We start from the raw sequence: 6,000 nt of genomic DNA, 5'->3' as shown, positions 1-6,000 counted from the left end.
ACTTTTATTTATTTATTTATTTATTTTTTTTAGCTGAGCCATCCTGCTACCTGTTGGCAGCTCAGCGGCTGCTCAGCTCGGGCTGGACTCGAACTGCATGCACCTACTTTTAGAGGTGACCCACTGACACCACCTCAGCCATAGGTTTGTGCATCATTCCCTGTGTACTTCCCCCACTTTCCGAGCACCATGCTTTGTACAGAGTAGGTAATACAAAACATCTGTTCTATAGGCAACGTTCAGTAAAGGAAAGTTCGAATTCCACATGATAGTCAGTGGGTACATGCCTCAAAAACTAAAAAAGATAGGGTCTTCCCCAACTTGGGCGAAGGGCAGCCCATGCCAATTTTTAAATGGAGCCCAGTAAGAAATACATGAAGCACAAATGGCAGCAGTTATGGCCCATTCGTTTTTGATGGTAGCATGTCCATGAGCTTGAAGTGTCCCGAAGTCACAGAATATACATAAAGGCAATAAAGAATCATATGGAAATATTTTAAATAGGGAAATTAGAGAAAAGGGCTGAATGACAGAGGTCCTGAGGACTGATACAGAATATCGAAAACGGAGGGCTGGATGATAAGAATGTGTCCGCTTGTCTTCCCAATTGTTCAGTTGTACTGAACTGTACTTAAGGAGCTGAAAACGTTTATTTCCAAAAATACGTTGCTAAACTGAAAAAGGTTACACCTCTATTAGCTTGATAGAAATATCCTTTTGAAAACACCCATTTCCCTTTGTTTTTAAAAATTCCTTTGCTGCTGAAAAACTGACTCAGCCTGTGGTTTAGTCTCCTGAGTGACTGGAGCAATGCCGGTCAGGTACTGCACTCGTTGTCATCACGCATGGATTACCCAGACAAAACTGAGTTTCTACAACTGCCAAAACAAGCTCTGGTGCTGGGATAGGGATCTTTCAAGGAGCAGCTACCCTGAGGGGCCAGCTAGCTATGCTGAAAGCAGAGAAAGATATAGTGAGAGAGAGCGGATGGGACAGAGGAAGGGGCGTGGGGCCCAGGCTAGCAGGGACCCCAGGCTCCCTGCTGACCTATAGCCAGCTCGTCCTCAGCCTTGCCCCTCACGGACACTAATGACGGCTGCACTGTGTCTGTCACAGGGGTCGGCCTCAGCTCAGGCTGTGGGCCTGGGGGTTTTCTGGTGTTGCTGAGCGAGTCCGAGAAATGGAGAGAGTGTTTAAGCTATGTTTTTAGAAAAGTGTGAATGTTAATCTAAATATTTGGTTTCTGACTTGCAGTTGTAAAGAAACATGATCACCTTCTTCTTTACGTTCACAGTAGTGGAATCCTGATTCTGAGAGCCCCCGCTAGGACATTGAAGCGCCTGCTTACATAATAGGTGCTCAGTACATTTCACAACACGCCTCTGCTTCCACTGACCTGCCTCACAGATAAGAAATAGTTTACATAAAACATGTGGAGGTTCTCGGGAAGCACACAGTGTTATCTCCCCTGCCCTTTTCTGCTGTATCGACAGCAGAGGCATGGTGGAGTGGTGGAAGCTTGTGGACTTCAGAGCAATGGAACTCCAAGTTCACGTCTTGGCTTCACCACTGCCAAGCCATGTGGATGTGTGGGTTCCCACATGTCTCTGGGCCTCAACGTCCTCAGTTTTAAAATGAAGTGATGGATTACATAATGCTCCTTTCAATTTTAAAAATCCATAAGGTACAAAATAACCTAACACTGACAAATATTTGTATTATTATTATTATTATTATTATTATTTTTACTATTATTATTATTATTTACTTTGGATCATTATATGTGATTTGTATTCAGCTGAGATCGACCACTGAAAGTTACATTTTCAACTTACTAGAATTTATTGCCACTGAGGAAGCAGTAAAGAAGATATTTCCATCGCCAGTGACAGGCACCCAGCATTTTAAAGCCTTCTATCTCATTATTCACTTTAATGTTTTCACTAAAACACATGTGGTTTTCAAACACAGGAAAGAAAACAAGGTAACCTGTGGTTATAATTTCCACTAGAAAATAGAAAAAGAGTAGCTTCGAGAGAGTGTTGTGGGGAGTTCCTTTAAACACGAAAACCCGTGTTAGAAGAGTTTTTCTTGAGAAGAACACCGTTAGTTGTTGCGAATTTCAAAAGTTGTGGGAAAAAAAAGGCCTGGCTGCATCTCTTGTCACAGTTAGGACGGAGCTGTGGCCGCATAGCTGCACAGGCTTCGGTGTCTGACCTCTTGAGTCCTCTGGCATGTTTTCAGGCAGCCACTCTTTTCTTTTTTTAATTCAAATTATGGGAAATTTGGAGAAAATGTTGTTCCAGGTGACCCTTCCCTTTTCCCAAGGAGCTCTGAGGGTCCCTTATCAGAGCTCGTCTTCAAGCACCTTGACCTGATCAAAACAGTTCTCCCTTTCGCATTTCACCTTCACAGTCATTTTCTTTTTTTTTTTTTTTGACAATTCAGTTCCTCGCTGTATGTCCCTGGTGCTTTTCTTTTCTTTTCTTTTTTTTTTTTTTCTTTTTTTTTTTAAGATTTTTATTGGGAAATTGGGGGGATGGGAACAGTGCTGGGGAATTGGGGGAAGGGGAACAGACAAGTTGCTGTCGTTTTGTTCTTCAGTCTAGTTGTGGAGGACGTTGCTTCACTGGCTCAAGTTGGCACCATCATTGCGCTCTTCCCGGGTGAGGCAGATCAGTCGCCGGCTTCTGGACGGCCACTCACTGCGGCTGCTGGCCGCTCACGCTGGCTGCTGGCTACACACGGTAGCCCATGGCAACCCACTGCCACAGGGAGTGCAGCCTACGCCGTCGCCAGCGACTCATGGCAGCCCAGCTCCAGGTTGAGCTGTTGTTCAGCATCTTAGCTGTGGAGGGCAGTGTCACTGGCCCTCATATGTGGGATCCGAACCGGGGCCCTCTGGCATCCCAAGCGAGTTCTTAACCATCGTGCCACTCGGCCGGCCCTTCACAGTCATTTTCAACGAGGCGTTCTGTCGTCCACTGTGATCAGTTGTGTTTTCTCTATATCTGAAATTAATTAGTTCTTCAGTAAATATTTAGAGAGCACCGGCTAAGTTCATGATGCGAGCACATGTCTGAATGTCACAGTGAATCAGAAGGAAATGCAAGAAACAAACACACAAAAAGTCCTATGAATTTCCTGAAATGTAACCACCTGAAACTGTTAGAAACGTGGAGTAAGTTTTATGTAATTTCTGTTTTCACAAGACATTTTAACTTCAGAGGTCCTCTTTTGGATGTTGGGTTACCCAGTAGTGAGGGAAAACCACTCTTGACTGCATTTCAAGCCATCTGCTAAAGCAGAGAAAAATGCATAAGTGGAGGAATAAATATATAGTAGTTTACATTTTTTCTTCCGGCTGCCTTCCTGATCACAGTCAAATAAGAACATGGTAAGTGAAGGAAGCTCTTTAGTGTGTCAGGAGGAAGAGACACGAGTGATTTTCACACGTGAGTTCAGTTTTAGAGGGAACAGCAACATATGTATAACAAGAAAGCCAGAATGAGCGGCTCTACATCTGTCAAGCTGGTATCTGCCACAGAGATGTTATCAGTGTGCGTGTTTAGACACAGGCACAGAAGCGTATGGTAAAACATGCATTTATATTCTCCTAATTGGCATTCCGCCTCCGCCCTTGCTCCACTGCTGCCTGTCCTCATGTCACACGTGCCACTGCCCCTCCCCAGCCATTCAGGGGCTCCCTCCTCGCTGATGATCTGCTCGAGCCCCCCTCCCCAGGCACCCCTCTGACTCCTTCCTCACCAGCTCCAGCCACACTGGCCTTGTCATACTCCTCAACACGCCAGACAAGCCTCAGCTCGTCTGAGACCCGCCTTCGGGTCTTGGCCTGGACATCAGTTTCCCTGCTCACTCTTTAAAATCACAGCCCCTAAGACCCCCCCACCCCAATACTGTCCATGCACAGTATTCTCTGTGTCCCCTTCCTTCTGTCCTCCCTCTCCCCCACTTCCTAGTTTTTTTCTCCTTTCTGGAACATAAACTCCATGAGAGCAGAGATACGTTTTCTGTTTAGTTTTCTATCACATCCTCAAAAACCTGGTACACAGTAGCACTTCAAACAGTATTCGGTTCATGGATGGATTAATTAAAGGCACTAATCACAATACATTGACCTATATATGAAATACATTCACATGTATTTATGTTACAGACTCGAATAGCTGTAGATTTAATTAGTCCTTTAAGATCACACGGAGTTAATACATTTACAAGTAAAAACAAAGAGCAAATGCTTTTTATTTGTTTGTTTGTTTTTAAGATTTTATTGGGAAATTGGGGGAGGGGAACAGTGTTGGGGAATTGGGGAAGGGGACCAGCCAAGTTGTTGTTCTTCAGTCTTAGTTGTGGAGGGCGCCAGTTGCCATCTGACTGTCCGTTGGCAGCTCGTGGCCTCTAAGCTCAAGGTGTTGTGTTACAATCTTAGTTGCGGGTAGGCCTAGCCACCATCCCATGTGGGAGTCAAATCAGTAGTCTTGTTGTTAAGAGCGCATGCTCTATCCACTGAGCCATCCAGGTGGCAGCTCAGCTCAAGATGCCGAGTTCAGTCTTCGTTGCGGGTGGGCATAGCCCACCATGGAACAGGCAATCTTGTTACACCAGCTGAGCCATCCTGTCACCTGTTGGCAGCTCAGTGACAGCTCAGCTCGGGCGCAGCATCACTGGCCCATGTGGGAATCAAACCGGCGGCCCTGTTGCTCAGAGCTCGCACTCTTAAGCCAACTCTTAACCAACTGAGCCACTTGGCTGGCCTGTTTTTTTTTTTTAATTTACTTTGCTTCCAGCTTTATTGAAGTATAGTTGACAATTAAAAATTGTATATATTTAAGGTATACAAAATGATGATTTGATATATGTGTATAAAACAATATTTTAACTAGAGTCACATTGTTGTATACTATTAGATCTTGAGTAACTGGATTTAATGAGTCCTTTCAGATCATAAGAAGTATTTAATATGTTTACAAATCAAAACAAAGAGCAAATTCTTTAAATGGAATATGTTCTTCCTGAAAGTTGGAATCAAATCACCTCCATAAACATCAGTCATAAGTCAATGAAAATATTTATTCATTGATAATTACTCAATACTGCTGAGTCAAGGAATGGCTGTAGTCAAATACTTGTTTTCTGTTGCTGCTGTAACAAATTACCATAAATGTAGCAGCTTCCAACAACCCCAGTTCACTATCTCAGGGTTTGTAGGCCAGAAGTCAGGTTGAGTCAGCTGGGTTTTTTTGCTCGAGGTTTCACAAGGCTGATATCAGGGCGTTGACTGGCAGGGCTGGTGCTGGGAGGCTCTGGAAGAATCTACTTCCAGGCTTAGTCAGGTTTGTGGCAGGGACCAGTTTCTCCAAGCTGTAGAACCAAAGTTCCCATTTACGTATTACTGGCTGTCCATTGGGAGCCACCCCTACTCCTAGCAGCAGCTCTCTAGTCCTCGCATGTGGCCCCCATGTGGCATATCCAGCCAGGACACCTCCAGCTCTTCCTACCCCTGAAATCTCTTTGATCTCCTACTTCCAGCCAGAGGAAGTTCTCTGCCTTTAATGGCTCATTGGGTCAGATTGGGCCCCACCCGGACAATGCAGGATAACATCCCTATTTTAATGCCTGCTACTTAGTTATACCCGGGAGCTAGGGAACGGACATCTTTGGGAGGGGCTAGTCTACCTACTACAGGTGTGCATTCTTAATTGATAGTTTCAGAAAAATATTTTCTCCTAGAATTAAAGGTTCAGTTACCCAGAAAAGGAACGGCCAGGGAAGAATCTTAAAAATAGGTTGCTGCTGAGACTAGAGTGCCTCTCAGTTTTCATTAGGCTACAAGTCTAGGTTGGAAGAGAGAGAGACAGAGAGACAAGCTGGTGGCTTCCTAGACTAGATACAGCATTGTACCAAAGTCCCGGTGACTTAGCATATTCATGGTTTTGATTGAATCAAAATCTATCAAGAAAGAGCAGCCCCTGAGAGACC

Source organism: Hipposideros armiger, unplaced genomic scaffold (assembly GCF_001890085.2).
Source record: "Hipposideros armiger isolate ML-2016 unplaced genomic scaffold, ASM189008v1 scaffold_88, whole genome shotgun sequence".
Lineage (NCBI taxonomy): Eukaryota > Metazoa > Chordata > Mammalia > Chiroptera > Hipposideridae > Hipposideros > Hipposideros armiger.
The sequence above is the reverse complement of the archived record's forward strand: the minus strand, read 5'-3'. Positions refer to the sequence as shown.